The following is a 16579-nucleotide window of genomic DNA, read 5'->3' on the forward strand; positions in this document are numbered from 1 at the left end:
TCTTCCTGATGCAAAAAACCAGAGCATAGGGAGAGTCATTCATTATATTGTCCCTAGCATAAGCAAAAGTGACAAAATGGTGTGAGGGAGTTCCTGTAATTAGACAATTTAAAGTATGTTAAAAAGTGCAAATATGGCAACAGATAGCAAAGCAATTTTAATATAGGGAGCAAATAGAAAGAAAATCATGGAATCAGCATAAAACTCATAGATTTGTTGTTGAATCTGTGTGTGATTGGCCTAATAGTCTACGGTGAATGAGGTTAGCTAGTAGACAGAAACCTCGTTCCTATTGTTCCTATTGATAACTGTGTATTATATTATATGACATTATAAGAAAGTAGAATAAGGAAAATGTAGAAGAATGTATGCAGTGCAAGTTATCCAGAGAAACATGTAAATAGGCTTATATTGCAGTGTGAAATGACAAACATTAACGAAAGAGAAAAATGAGGGTACAGTTTTATGCTATCAGAAAGACACAACAGACATAAAGATTTGTTTGACTGTGATATATTTGAATGTGAGCAACATTGTTCATAATAAAATGTCAAAAGTCTAATTCTGTTTTTTATAGTTGAAAGGCAGTTTCATTGGATGTGAGTTGAGCTGTTGCAAGGAGTAGAAATAGGAAGGAGTAAAAAATTAGTGTCAGTGTGCAAAAGAGCTGCTGCTAACTGTGAAGTAATGAAATTGGTGAATTGTTGTAACTAAAATAAGCTAATTCAACAGTCAACATGAGAGGAGGAATTAAAAAGAAATTGTTAACCAATTGATTTGAGCATGGATATGAACATGGATAGAGAGTTTTTAGCCCTGAATTAATGTGAGAGTGTGCAATGTTATGTCAGACATAAACAAAACAAAATTGTGAAATTTGAAAGCAGATAAGAGCAAGTGCAAAAGCAGCAGTATAACATAAGTATGACACTTGCAATGTTTTATAGGAACTATGTGGATACGTGTATAAAAGAAAGTAAACTACAGGTAAAAGTAGAGATTTTTAGTAGCAATTTTTGAAATAAATATAAATATGTGGAATTCATAATCATTCTGAGCTATAGTTTGGTGTGAAAGTGAGATGTAGACTGACCTTTTACACCTTTTTGGTTGGTGTGGGTGGTTCAAATTTTGCCGGTGCAGTTGAAGGACCAGCTGCAGCAGTTGTTGCCATCACTTTACCTCACTTATTTCCAAAGGCTTTATCTTTTTAGAAGTCCTATCAGTAGTGCTCTGTGGAGTATGTTGTTTTTCCATGTAGGAAAGAATGGACAAAGTTGCATTAGTGGTATTTGAGCTGCCCCAAGATGACTTCCTTAGCTGAATTTCGAATACTTTGTTTGACAGCATCTCATGGGACATGATTGTCGTTGTAAATGTAACAAGTTAGAACAAACAGTTTAGAATAAAGCATATGTGGTAAAGTGTTTGTGCTGAAGATATATGGTATTATGACAATAAGTGTGTACAAGTAGCTAGTGAGAATGAGAGATAACCTTAGTGCAAGTTATGTCAAATATGTCTTCTGCTGTCATGGACAGTAACTTTTCTCCTAATTCAGCAGAGATAGATGTTGTGGTTGTAGCAGTATTGTCAATAAGATCAATTTGGAAGCTACAACTGAAATGAAGGGAAGTTTGAAATATGTGTATAATATACGCTATATTTTCTAGAAAGTGTAATTTAGAAGTAAAAAAAGTATAGTACCGAGGCACTAAGGATGTTTTCCGATTGCATTTTGGACATTTAAAATCCTTTCTATCCTTTGTTCGTTTCTTCTGTTTGCATCCTGAGCATTCAAGCACACAAAAGTCTTGGAACTCATCTAATATGGCCATCTCTGCTTTAACATAAAACACTCCCATCTGTGGGAAGTTTTGATTTTTTAGGCAAAGCTACAGAATGAGAAAATGAATAAGGATACTCTCAAATGAGCAGGTTCAAGTATGACTTACAGAAGGTGCTGATGAGATTTCTGCAATAGAGATAAGTTGTTGGCCAGCAGGAGTGACTATCATGGGAGCGATAGATGAGCTTGTTGAGGTTTTATCTGATGAAGAACTTAACAACATTGTTTTGTTTTCTTTTACCCTATTGTTAGAACAAATAATATGTTTAGTAGGTTCTTTACATGCAAAGTAAAGCTATAGAATAAATATGAAATGTGAGTACCAGTTGAGGAGTGCCACTGCCTGTGGGTAATTTGGATTCACACGTACTGTGGAATTGTACCTAGTCTGCAGTGACAACCCTGTATAACACATAAGTTGTATATTGTTTTGTTATTATATAAAATTATGTTGGTAAGAAGTTGAGCGCATACGTACCTTGATAAGTAGAGATTCCTATACTCCTTCCGAGGATTACAAGCAGATCTGTCTCTGTTGCCATTTTTGAGGAAATTTCATGTCCTTCTATTTCTCCGAAATCCTCCCATAGAGTAAAGAGAAACTGATTTTTCCTGAGAGTGTCAGAACATAAGGACAGAAGAGTAAGTACTATGATAATGCTTAGATGATAATTGATGATGCGAGTAGAGAAATGCAAAAAGTGGTTACTTATTCAAAATATTTGCAGAAAATGGGAAAGCAGAATGTCAAATGTTATACTTACTGATTGTCACAAAGGGTAATTTCTTGACACCTATGATGACTGCGACCGGCGTTTTTTTGAGGACCACAACGAAAAACGATTGCCAGTATATCTGCATATACAATACATAATGAAATGTTGCAAGTGTTGTGCAGCAGTAAAGATGTATATTTCAGTCTGATAACAGCTAGTACGATGGATGTACCTATTTCAGCAGCAGAATCAACCATCAAATGAGGAATGCGGTCAAAGCTGGTGATATTCAGCTTGGTTGGCGGTGGAAGTGGTTTTTCAACTTCATTAGATGTTTTGATTTGTTCAATTACTGTTTCTTTGTGAAGAATCCAGTAAAATTGATGTATTGGCTTGCCGTATGAAATTGGTGAGACTTTCACTCTTGCAGTAGAGATGAGGTACGTATTGAGGAGTTTAAGCGTAGCTGCATACTGCCCGATTTCGTCAGCGTACATAACTGCCTTAATTTGGCATTCCTGAAAGTAGGAGTTATAGAAAGTTGAAATTAACTAAGTTGAGAGGAAAAGAGCAATAGTCATAAGATAAAATTTAATAATGAGCTGACCTCTTCATCTTCCAAAATTAAATTTTGGAATGTTCATTTCTTGTCAAGGCTTTCTCGTGGGCGTCCTATTTTGACAATTTGAACTTTGCAAATCCAATCTCGTGTTGTTGGTTCTATTTGGTTGATGTTCACTCTTAGTACCATGTTTGTAGGAAATATAGTTAACCAAATAGTAGTATCTGCAGGATAACATGAATATTAAGTCAAAATACTTGCTTTGTTGTGTTTTTATGAACAGGGTTGATTAAATTAGGGACATGCAACATTGTTTCAGCTCTTTAGACAAAAGGAAAAAATGAATCGAATGAAAGCAGCACTGTGGAGTAAAATGGACCTTGTAGCTGCATAAATGAGCTTTTGATGTAGTAACAAAGCACTAACAAACTCTTGTAAAAGCAAGTTAGGACAAACACTGAAGATAAAGTACAAACTCATAAAGCATGTATCATACTATTTACTCTTGTTGCCATTTTCATGTGGTAACCATTTATGTGTTATTAGTTCTTTGTCAATGATGAGATACAGCTGTACAATTGTAGAATGCGAAAGTAGGAGATTGATAATCAGATACAAACAAAGCACCTACAGCCAAAATGACCAAACAAAGTATACTACTTAAGAGTTGTACCTCTTACTATTGGGTCGTATGAGATATAAACTGTGGAAACATAATAAATTTTGTATGTTCCAAAAAAAAACAAACTGAAGAACAAATGAAAAGGAAAACAACAGTGTTGTCATAGTAAAAGTACAGTCATGTGTAAATCTGTTAGGGCCCTTTAGTGGAGCTCAATGAAGACATAAAATCAGTTAGCAGGCATTATTAATGTGCAAAGTACAATTGGAGAATTCTTTTTTCACAGAAGATCTGTTACAGGGACAGAAAATGTTGCAGAATATTAAAATAACAACAATTATCTCTGAAAGTTGAGTCAAACCACTATGCATTTGGGAAAAACAATATGAAAAACTTTACTGAAGCTAGTATGTGATGGCTTATGTATGACTTAGTATCATGGAAGTTACAGTTTGTAGAAGAGACCTAATCTGTCACATTTATATCCAAAGGCACCATTTAGTCTTACCAAAAATGTTTCCTATTTTTCATAGAAACTCAATTTTCATGTTACTATTTAAAATTTCAATAAAAAGAAACCAAAAAAAAAGACAAAAGAAAACAGCTATGCTGCAGATATTTTGATCATGTTGGGCATGAAGCTAAAAGCATACTACTGGGCCCATGGTATATCTATGAAAGATTGAATAGTATTGAAAGCATTAAATATGAGCCATCAAACAAGAAACTCATAAGGGAGGCTATTACTTTGGCTTTTACATTTGCAATATCAGTACAAATGTAATACCATAGTAATTGACGTCCAGTTAATAACTGTAATTTTGATCTATTTTGATTTTCTGTTTTGGTGAGAAGCAGAATCTGGAAGAAAAATTGAAAATGGGAAGAGGGAAAAGATGAAAAGGGAAGAAATAATACCTGAGAAAGGGAGCAAAATTTTTTCTTGAATGAAAGGCTATTAAATTTATGTTGTATGAGTAATATATATATAAGGGTAATATTATATATTATTATATATATATAAATAAAAATATGTATTACCTTACTCTTATCTAATTTGTTATTTTTATTTATTTTAGAAATATAGAAATTATAAAGGACAAAAAAACTACACGTGTCTTGTTAGAAATTCATGGGGTTTTGGTTGCCAATGAAATGGTGCCAAAAAAGACAGAAAAACAGTACATTTGGTAGTAAAAAAATAGACAAAATCATTACCTTTGACTACCTAATGTAATGATTTTGTCTGTTTTTTGGCATTATTTCATTGGCAACCAAAGTTGCATGAATTTTGAAGAAGACAGTTGTAGTTTAATTGTTCTTTCTAAATAAGGAAAAAAAATATTTATCTATCTATCTATGTGTATATATACACTTTCTCTCTCTCTCTCTCTCTCTATATATATATATATATATATATATACTCACACACACACATCAAACCATGTGTCATCTGGTTAGTATGGTAGCAAAAATAGTATAGGATTAGCATTTTGTTTCTACTGTAAAATTGAATGTAGGAACTGTTAGGCTAAAGGTAGATAATGCATTTCCGTAAAAGTAAAATACATTTGAATGCCTAATAAGTTGACAAGCACACAGAGATTACTACTGCCTTTGCCTTTTCCTTTACTACATGCGAAAGTTCAATGATACTTCTTGTAGCTTTCTCCTATAGTAAGGGAAATTCATTAATGTGTATTTCACATTATTAGGGACTTTAAATGTGAATGATTTGAGCCTATATGATTACGGGCAGAATTAAGTATACTAAGTGGAACAAGCTCTGCCATTGAGATGTTGACGTAACAGGTGATAGTTTATTCTGGAGGAACACAGTAGATTGCGGTGGAGTTATACTTTGACGGCCAGAGTCAGTCTTTGTAAAGTGGAGAGCAGTAAGATTTTGGGGAAGAGCATGTGTTTGAGCAGAGTATTCTAGCTGGCGTAGTGCCAGAAGAGCTACCCTTTTTTCAGTTGGTATTTTATAGTAAGAAATTGGGTTTCTCAGATTTTTGGCATTGTTTTTGGTAGTAGCTGTTTGTTCAGGCAGGATTGCATTCATTTTCCGTTTAGTGGTAAACAACTGAGGGCAAGTATTTAGCGAAGTTCTTTTATTGAAGGTAATATCTTGGTGTTCAATTAGGGTTAGTCAACACAGAATAACATAGTACAATGTAGACTGAAGAATACAGCAGAACAGTAACAGAGTAAAAAAACTATAGAGCAGGAAAATGCAGAAACTTACGTTTGTCAGTCAGAAGTTTGTTCTCTATTTCACCAGCTGAAGAAGTGTGAGTTCGAAAATCCTACATAAGATGTAGCAAGTATGCAGTGTATTAGGTAAAACTATGCAAAAGCGAAGATTCAAATGAAGATTGCATTCTTGAGACCACTCTAATTAACTAAAAGGTCAAATGACAGCCTACCAAGAGTAGAGCATTTATTAAAAGGCACATATGTGGTAAAGGCGCAAATAGCAGCTGTGTGTGAGGGTCAAGCATATATGTGGTTAATACATTGGGTAAAGTTGTTGGATCTTCGGATAATTCCCAAAGTTAACTGTCTCTTTAGTGTAGAGGACCTGGAGAAAGAAGATTGTCTCGTTCTTTCAGCTAAACTACCGTAGTTTATTCTGCAAATTAAGAAGTTGTTCTTTCCTGTTGAATTATCTTTCATTCACCTATTGAGTACATATTTGTTATGGACATCGGCAATGTAGAAATCCCAGAAGCAGTAAGACATAGATTGGAGTTTTCCTCTAGTTTGACACGACATATATACTGCAAATCAATACTAACTAAGGCAACTAACGAAAAAATTGACTGACATTTGCGTATTAGTACAGGCAGAGGTGAATCCAAGATTTCAAGAAAACGGGTGCACCATTGCTTTAGAATTTCGTTTTTTTTTTTTGAAAAAACTAGTGTTATTAGTTACTAAAAAAATTGAAGTGAATTGTGGTTGGTTGAGATTGAACTCAGGACCTTGGTGTTAAAATCTGGCTGTCAAACCAGTGAACCATCCAACAACTTTAAGAACGGGTTCACAAGTGTTTATTTAATATGTTCTTTAATAATTATACAAGTAATATATCGAGTTTAGTCAGATGACCACGGGTTCGGGTGACCCAATTTTTACACATAAATTCGCCACTGAGTACAGGGAACTGCTACAGTATATTACATTGATTTGTTTAGAGGGCATTACCTTTATATCATACAACCCATTTAGGTATAATTACATTTGATAAGAGCTCTTTTGTTCCCACTGAAATGAATATAGAGAGTAGAAGAGAATGAGTAAATATACAGTAAGATTTGCTTATGTGAAAGGACACGAACTTAGTAGGCAATTTACTCCTAACAAGCTACAGACTTTTCTCATCACAACAATTGCTTTGACTTGATGATTTTATAATATGTCTATGTCATTGATTGCAGTGTGTATAATTCAGAAGTCATTTAATTTAATAAGAACTACAAGAGAGCAAACAGAGATCCAACTAATTGTCCAGGAAAGCGAGGAAAATGAGCAGAGCAAAGGCAGGCAGCATACCTTTGTTAGCTTGGAAGATCAATGAACTCCAAAGAAGCTTTGCATATTCACAGATGTAGAGGAAGAAACAAATAACAGGTGGCAGCTGCAATTGAGGTACCAAATAGGTGTGAATAGAAGAGAGCCTTGAGTTGTTGCAATGTTTAAATGACGCGGAAACCGAAAAGGCCAAATAGAAGTGGCCTTAATTTTTTATCTACTTACAGAAGTAGCCTTAAACGTACAGGTGTAAGCAATTTATTGATTTGGTCGGACTGAGGAAACCCTCACTTATTAAGAATCGCAGTTTACTCCTAACAAGCTAGAGACTTTTCTCATGAGAAGAATTGCTTTGACTTGATGATTTTATAATATGTCTATGTCATTTATTGCACTGTGTATAATTAAGAAGTCATTTAATTTGATAAGAACTACAAGAGAGCGAACAGAGATCCAACTAATTGTCCAGGAAAGAGAGGAAAATGAGCAGAGCAAAGATAGGCAGCATACCTTTGTTAGCTTGGAATATCGGTGAACTTGAAAGAAGCTTTGCATATTCACACAGAATATGCTTAAGAGAAAAAAAGTATGTACTTTTGATGGAACTCACAGAGTTAGTTAAGTTAGTCTTCAAACTCTATCTGCCCTGGTGGGACCATGTAGTCTATTAGTTAATTCATCCCGTTGTTGATATAAATGGTGGATCTTTCTAGGTGAGTTCATTTGCTGCCTTTTGAGCACCAAGAAATTGACAATTCTAATCCCCAAATGTGTGAAGTTGGTACAATAATTTTAACAGGTTGAGAGAGCAATTGAAAAGGCTAGTTACGTTTACTTTTCAATTAATGTTATATGATACAAGGTAAAGACCCTATGCTCTTCCACTAAGGTGAAGCTGCAATGAAGTATGGTTGATAAAGTTTGTTAAATGAACAATAATAAATTCTATAGAGAATGAAGACGTTTTGACTCTTCTGTTGATACACTATGCAACATATAGAGGCAAATATCTTGGTGAAGTTACATACAAAAAGGATTGATATTGTCAAGACAGAAGTAAAATGATTGATTTTCTCACTTGTCAAAGAGAAAGAAGTTGAGATATGGGTTGAATGCCACAAATAAGAACAGAAATGTAAGAATAAGCGTCAGAAATCATCTGTACCTGCTTGCTCTGAATGGTGTGTTTTATTTTCTATGTTGGGAACATTGGTATTCAGTTGAGCAGAACCACCAGCAGAAGGCATGAGATGCAATGTCTGGACATCAGGAGAATTAACCAGATTCATTTTTGTAGAAATGAAGTCCGTGTTACTACTGCCTGCAGCTACAATCATGTGACCATGTTAATCGTAGACTTTGAAATGAAAAACAAAGGAATACAAACCACATCCACTGCACGCAATTACCATATCAGTGTCTACCACATTCCCAGTTCCACAGAAATACTTAAGAGTTAGCTTTAGGTCCAAAGCGAAGCATGATTTTGCCTGTTTTTTGGCATTATTTTATTGGCAACTAAAACAACATGAATTTTGAAGAAGACAGTTGTAGTTTAATTGTTCTTTCTAAATAAGGAAAAAAAATATTTATCTATCTATCTATCTATCTATCTATGTATATATATATATATATACACACACGCACATATGAAATGGTGTGTCATCTGGTTAGTATGGTAGGAAAAATAGTATAGGATTAGCATTTTGTTTTTACTGTAAAATTTAATGTAGGAACTGTTTGGCTAAAGGTAGATAATGCATTTCTGTAAAAGTCAAATACATTTAAATGCCTAATAAGTTGACAAAAACACAGAGGTCAGTACTGCTCTATTGGTATAAAAAAAATAATGTAATTTAGATTCTTCATTTGCAATATATGTTCAGCAATGGATCTAAAAACATTTAGAATTTGCTCAAAGTATAAGTTGACTGAGTATTCACATGAGTGAATTCCCTTTATTAAACATGTATATGTCTTATGCAGTGCTCCTTCGGTGGGAAGAAAGTTTGTAATATTAGTTCAGAAATATTTACAAGAAATAAAGCGTGAAAGGGATTTTGAAAACAAATAGAAAATTGTGGTACCTGCTGCAGTATTGGTACTTCAACATCTACATTAGCGATGAGGTGCCAGTTGATTGAAGCAGTGCGTACAATGTCATTGTTGCAGCAGTTTGCTGATGTTGCTATAGATTGTTATTATCTTCATGGTAAGAAGTTGAGCAACCACATTAATCTTTGTTGCAAATTGAAAACGGCTGACCTACAATGGAAGAGAAAGTATGTGCTTTAGGATATATATATGTTTGTTTTGTCAAAATTAGGAAGAAGAATAAGTTAAAAGCTGCAATGAAAATAGGACAATGTATGGTCTAATTGATTGTGTTCTTTAAATATATATATGAACTCTCTCTTTCAACTGATGACATATGAAATACAGAAGAGCAGAGAAAGCTAGTGTTTACAATGAACATATGTGCTATAGTCTTAAATTGTAAGCAAAGTAAATACTTGAAATATATAATATGACACTGTGCAAAAAGTGAATGTAAGATTAGATATTATATACCTTTGAGTAAAGAATATTTTCACTGCCTTTGCCTTTTCCTTTACTACATCCGAAACTTGAATGATAGTCCTTCTAGCTTTTTTATTTGAAAAGTAAATAAATTAAGTTGCAAGCAAATATAGAAGATTAATTTTTCACCAAAGTTGAACTGTAAATTTAGACATAATATGCTTAAGAGAAAAAAAGTATGTACCTTTGATGGAACTGACAGAGTTACTTAAGTTAGTGTTCAGACTCTATCTGCCCTGGTGGGACCATGTAGTCTATTAGTTAATTCATGACATTGTTGATATAAATGCTGGATCTTTCTGTGGCCTTGTTCTGCAGTAGAGCAGATCAGCAGGACTGCACGATGATATGTGTTTTGCTTCTGAAATTGCAGTCATATGGATGGACAATGAACTGAGACAAGAGGAATGGCAGTTATTCTGTACGTAGCAAGTTAGCATGAGAACTAAGGTTGTGACTAAACCACATGGAGCTAAAATGTACCTTCTACTCCTCTCTCTAGCTGAGTTCATTTGCTGCATGTTGTTCACGGAACCCTTGTGTATTTGAATTGTGTATGTTTCTGTGTGACATCTACTAAAACGAACATACGAACAGAAGAGTAAATGATTTAAACAGATACAGAGGTGGGATCAAATGACATACATTTGGAAGATATTTTTTCAGGAAAAATAAACAACAGAGAAGAGACTGGGCTTGCGTTGTAATAACATACCTTTTCAGTTGTTGAGTGATATGGGACAGAATATTTAGGGTCTAAAAAAAGCCAGAAAAATTGTGTTAGCAGTTTTCACGTATATGATCAAACATGTTGAATGCGTATAATGTAAATGCCATACATTTGAGATATAGGAATGTAGCATTTGGGAAAATAACAATTACAATGAAAAGAATTCAAACAGAATAGTGTAAGGTGTTTTGTAAGAAGCAATTGGAAGGAAAAAAGCAAAGTACTTCAACATAAGAATGTAATTATCTTTAAATTGAAGGACATACGAACATAAATATATATGAAAAGGACAATGAGAGTAGGCACCATCATAGGCCCTTTGTCAACAGGTGGAAAGATTAGGAATAGAACATGTCTATCACAAGAAGCTTCTATCACATTCATCCTATATAAGCCTAATTAAATGAGTTTTCTGTCTCCGCAATGATTCTCTAGCATAGAGAATATTTGGACTGTAAATATTATTTTCAAACTGATAAAATAACTTATGACGATTTTCACATATGAACGTTTTACATATCAAACAGACAAATTCTGTAACAAGTATGATTAAAGTCAGCAAAACACTTTGGTTAACATACATAATGGATGTTTAAGCTTTTCATCAAATGTTGGACAAACGATTAAAAAATTTAAGTAAATGTGCAAATTTCCCTTATTTCTTTGACATGTTATTGTCTTGGATACTAATGTGATATCATAAGTTCAACGTATCATATTATTCTTAATTTTGAAAGGAGCATATGCCTTTTTTCAGCATTCATGCCATAACCATTTTACACGTAAGGTAGAGCTTAAGTTCAGGTTTGAATTAGTCATGTTATAAAATGAAGTCCACATCTGTATTCAGTTGTGTTTTAGTTGAACCTACACTGATAAGTTTAGACACTTCAATAATATTCTCTGTGTAGATAGTAATGTTTGTGGGTTTATTTTAAGTTATTTGTAAAGAGGAATCAGAAGAAAGCAGAAGAAGAAAGCTACTGAGTTTAGCTACTGCAATGTTCTATCCATACCAAACAGAAATACATATATGGGAATAACGAAACTTCAAAATGACTTCATGCAGAATTTATTATTTCATATTATTCGAAGTAAAATACATAACTATTGTCTGTCTATATGAAGAGCAAAATTTTGATTGTTAACTTGTTGTGAAGCACCTTGATTTGATATTAGACTATTGATAAAGGTAAAAAGAATAGAAAGTTTAGGGCTAGAGAAACGTATACTGCTCTGGTTGGTTTGGCTGGTTCAAATGTGTTTTACTTTTAGGGAAATACATGATGGAGAGTTGAAATAATATTGTAAAAAAATGTATAACACACTTACCCATGGATGAGAAATGAATGTAGTTGTAGACAATATTGGCACTATGCTATTTAGTGTGTATGTACTCATAATGTTGTAATGCAGTTAATGTAACTCAGCTACAGTTAAAGAGAAACAATATTGTAAGCAAGTGTATAATGAACTTTGTAGTTTCCCTATTCACAATAACTAACCTCTACGTTCAACTATTTATAAGAATTGTGTAGCAAGACCAATAGATTTAAGGCATATGATAGTGGAAATGTTTTGCTAAGCCAATTCACCCAACTCATTAATGCAACAGACTGATATTGACACTAAGGTAAACATAAAGATAAAGATTGTGGCAGCATAGGCAAATGTTACTTTTATGGTAGGTGTAAATTATGAGAAATGTTATACTAATAGCTATAAAGAATTCCTACATTGATTGATAAAATTAGCTGATCAAATGTAAGTTCAAAAACATTGTTACCTGAACTGCATTTGCTTTTTCTGTGTTTTTGGGAGCTTTGAACAATCAGAAACAACAGATTTATTAATTTCCTGTAAACAAACAAAACAGCCAATAAATTAAGAAGTTTCATAGTAGTTTCTGTACAATTTGAAGAGGTTTATTAGATAAGACCATAAAGAATTGTGTGGAATGAAACAGAGAAGGCAGGAATGAGTTAAATATTGGGAAGAAAGCTGACATTACGTACAGTTGTGAGAAACAGAGGTCCTAAACCTGTTGTATTCATTTGCAGAGGAAGGCAGAAAAAGTGGACACTGAAGTTACAACCAATTATCAAATTAAACTGTGTGTTCCTTTGAAGTGTGTGTTTTCATTTGCAGATGCATATATATACACATGACTATTTAACTACTACAAGTGTTTAATGTACAAATTTGTTTATCAAAGCTCTGAAAATGAAGCTACATCAGCAGAGTTGAAGTGATTCAGCTTTGAGTGGAAACATTTGGTCTCATACTACTAAATGTGTGAGTCTGTTGTATAGTAATTTTATCATTTGAAGGCTCCATTTTCTATTGATGTTACAATTGGGTTTAATATTTTTTTAACTATCTTCTATTATCGGCTAATGTTAGAGCCAAATTATCGTAGCTTGTTTAAGCATACATCTTAAAATGCGGGCAACATCCAGATTTGTAGGGCATTCTGTAAAATGATTCCATTCCCAAATGGAACCGGACAAAGAGGCATGAATATAAGGCATTATATTTTCGGTCCTACATGGAAGAATAAGCAAAATCCATAAAACCTAAAATTGAAGAGATTGTTGCAAATGTTTGGCTGTAAGCTGCTCTTCTGTCCACAACTTATATAGAAGTGATACCGAAGATGAAGACTTTGACCAAACACTTTATTTGCATGTTGAATTCGTTGCTCTACTTCATTGTTAACCTCGAAACAGGTCAAAGTAGTGGAACTAAAACTACTGCAAAAATGAAAGTAAGCGAAACTATTACCAAAGAAATCTCCCTAGCTGCACTGCTTCTTTTTGTTATTTACTTTTTTCACTGTTATGTAAGCATAATATGTAAATGGATTTTATATTTGAAGGATATTTAATTGTGAAAGAAGAAATGATAAGCTAATGAAACAAAGTAAGGAGAAGCTTAGAAGCAACTATTTCCCTACAATACTAGGCCTAGCAGTTAATGAGTTTGAATAGTCATTAACAATTTGGACTATCCTGGAAAACAGAAAGTCGGACAAACTTTAAACGATAATTAAAAACACTTGAATGAAAAGTGATGTGCAAAGAGTGGAAACTAAGTCAGTAAGAGAAGTACTAAATTAGCAGTAGAAATAAAGTACTATAAATTGGTGCTAGTACCATTATGAGAGACTTTCCTACTGGAGTGAATACTACCAATGGGTGAGATAACAATTCTGACTGTATTTGAAAGTTTTTTGTTACAAGCGAAGTAAACTATGAGACAATAGCTCCTGGTTGTATCAAATTGTATAGATCATGGGAGAAGACATATAAGATACCTGTGATCACGTGTGGGATGTCTGTGAATGTTGTGGACTGGCTAGCCTCTCCTGCAGACCCTGCATGCTGTTGTGTATAAGTGGTATTTTTATCTTTCAGTTGCGGGCAATCTCCTGTGAAATAGATTTAGTATTTAGGAATATTCAATTTCAGGGAATTCAACATGAATTAAGTTACAACTACATATGGAACAACTGAAACAAATCATTAATTATATTACATGAAATATTTGTAGCAGGTAATGATTTTTAATAGCCATTCACAATTTGGAGTATCCTGAAAACCAGAGAATTGAAGAAAGCTGAAACGATAATTAAAAGAGTTGAAGGAAAAGTGATGTGCAAACACTGGTAACTAAATCAATAAGAGAAGTACTAAATTAGGAGTACACATGAAGTACCAAAAATTCATCCTAGTACCATTATGAGAGACTCTCCTACTACAGTCAATAGTACAAATGGGTGAGATAAGAATTCTGAGTGTATTTCAAATGTTTTTGTTACAGGTGAAGTAAAATATGAGAGAATACCTCCTGGGTGTATAAAATCGTATAGATGATGGGAGAAAACATATAAGGTACCTGCGACCACGTCTGGGATGTCTCTGAATCTGGTAGAGTGGCTAGCCTGTATATACAGCTTGGGTCAGCATTTGAACCAATCCCTCTAAGGTGGTGATAATGAACAAGCTGCTGCAAACCCAGCAGGCTGTTCTGTATCACTGGTATTTCTATCATTAAGTTGCAGCCAATCTCCTGTGAAATAAAGTGAGTATTTAGGAATATTGAATTTCAGGAAATTCAATATGAAATAAGTTACAAATACATATGGGACAAATGAAAAGAATCATTAATTATATTAGATGAAATATTTTCTTTCCTTTTGCTAATGAATTTGTTTGGACAAGTATTGAGGCAAAAGAAAGCAAAGACATATACAAGCTCTGAATACCGAACATGTGGGGATACAACATATGTGACAAATGACAATATGTTTAACCAGGAAAATTGAGGTGGTATTCTTGCTATAATGTAAATGAACCAACAGAAATATTCCATCCGAATAGTCTAACCTATTCATGGAATCAATTGAAGCGGCTAACATGAGAAGAACAATGTAGACCAGGTAATACATTCCCATCATGTTAAGCATAGCGAATATTGACACACAGTAAGTACAAAAGATGTAACAATTTCATCTTCTATAATAGATTTTTGCAACAAACAATGTATCTACTTGTCCCAAATATTTCTCAAACATTTTATTTTCACATGCGTCTCTCTGTCGACTTTATCTGTAAATATGCAGGTCGAATTTATCAACACAAATGTACCTTAATTAACAGAGACTTTAACAATTATCACCAGTGTCAACTACATATTGACAAATTTAATGTAAAATTGTTATGACCAAGTAGGGACTGTGGTGGTTCGATGGTGAAGATAGTGCAATAGACAAATACATGCAATTGTTGAGCAGAAGTTTGCAGCACATACATAGAGTATAATATGGCTTAATATGGTCGACAGAAGACAAATTAGGAATCGGAGAAAGAGCAAAACAGAAGACAAATTAGGAATGGGAAAAAGAGCAAATGATGGAGCAAACATGTAAATTTCGCATAAACCATGAAGAAATACCTGCGCAGGTCGTCCGAAACAAAGAGAAATCTTCAAGAAAGCTTGACAGACAGATTTTAACTCTGTAGACAAACAGAAAACACTAAGCAGCAGATGGATTCGCCATTGAAGAGGTGAGAAGTAGAAGGAAGAGTTGACTGAATACATCGACTTTACCAAGGAGGACAGAAACTTAAAGCATGAAGAAGTACCTGCGCAGCTCGTCCGAAACAAACAGAGATCTTCAGCAAAGCTTTAGAGAGAGATTTAAAGTGTGTAGACAAACATGAAAAACTAAGGAGCAGACGGATTCGCCATTGAAGAGATCAGAAGTAGAAGGAAGAGTTGAGAGAATAGTGCGACTTTAGGAAGGAGGAGAGAAATTAGGGTTAGAAATTGGTCAGATATAACAAGAAAGTTCTAGAGAAAGTGTCTTTATTTATTGATGTACAATTAGTACTACCATTAGTACAATGCAAAGATGCAGTGTTGGTCCTTTGTAAAATGTACAATTAGTACTGCGTTTAGTACAATCAAATAATGCAGTGTTGGTCCTTTTTAAGTCTCATTTCTACATAAGGGTAATATAAGAGGATAAGATCACTAAGCTAATAAAATATATTACTCCCTCTGTCCCATTTTATGTGGCAACATTTCCTTTTTGGTCAGTCCCAAAAAGAATGTCACATTTCCTTATAAGGAAAGTATTTAAAGGTACAATTCCTTTTTTATCCTTGTTGGTCCCACTTAATCTTAAAATAATACTCCAATACATTTATGAGGAGAGAGAAATTGAGTCTACTTTTTAAAAGGGCAATTTGGTAAACATTTCAAAGTCTTCATTTATTTCTTAAACTCCGTGCCCGATCAAATGTTGCCACATAAAATGGGACGGAGGGAGTAGTTAATAAATAAAATACTTTATGTATCTAAATTAATATATCAAGCATTGTATCATTTGTTGTTTAAACATTTATTTAATATTCTCTCTGTCCAACAATACTTGTCCACGGTTGACTTTACACATTTCTTAAGAAACTATAAATAA

At 33.7% G+C, this 16579-nt stretch overlaps 1 protein-coding gene and 1 pseudogene across 1 annotated transcript in view; one reads left to right on the forward strand and one right to left on the reverse strand.

Annotated features, from left to right (window-relative positions):
* The window catches only part of LOC125841059 (actin-66), a 101104-nt gene that overhangs the window by 28481 nt on the left and 56044 nt on the right, over positions 1–16579 (forward strand). The window lies entirely within an intron of this gene.
* LOC125841058 (replication protein A 70 kDa DNA-binding subunit B-like) lies at positions 1097–3316 on the reverse strand (annotated as a pseudogene).

This window comes from Solanum verrucosum, unplaced genomic scaffold (genome assembly GCF_900185275.1).
Source record: "Solanum verrucosum unplaced genomic scaffold, falcon-dt-bn FXZP01000196.1, whole genome shotgun sequence".
NCBI lineage: Eukaryota > Viridiplantae > Streptophyta > Magnoliopsida > Solanales > Solanaceae > Solanum > Solanum verrucosum.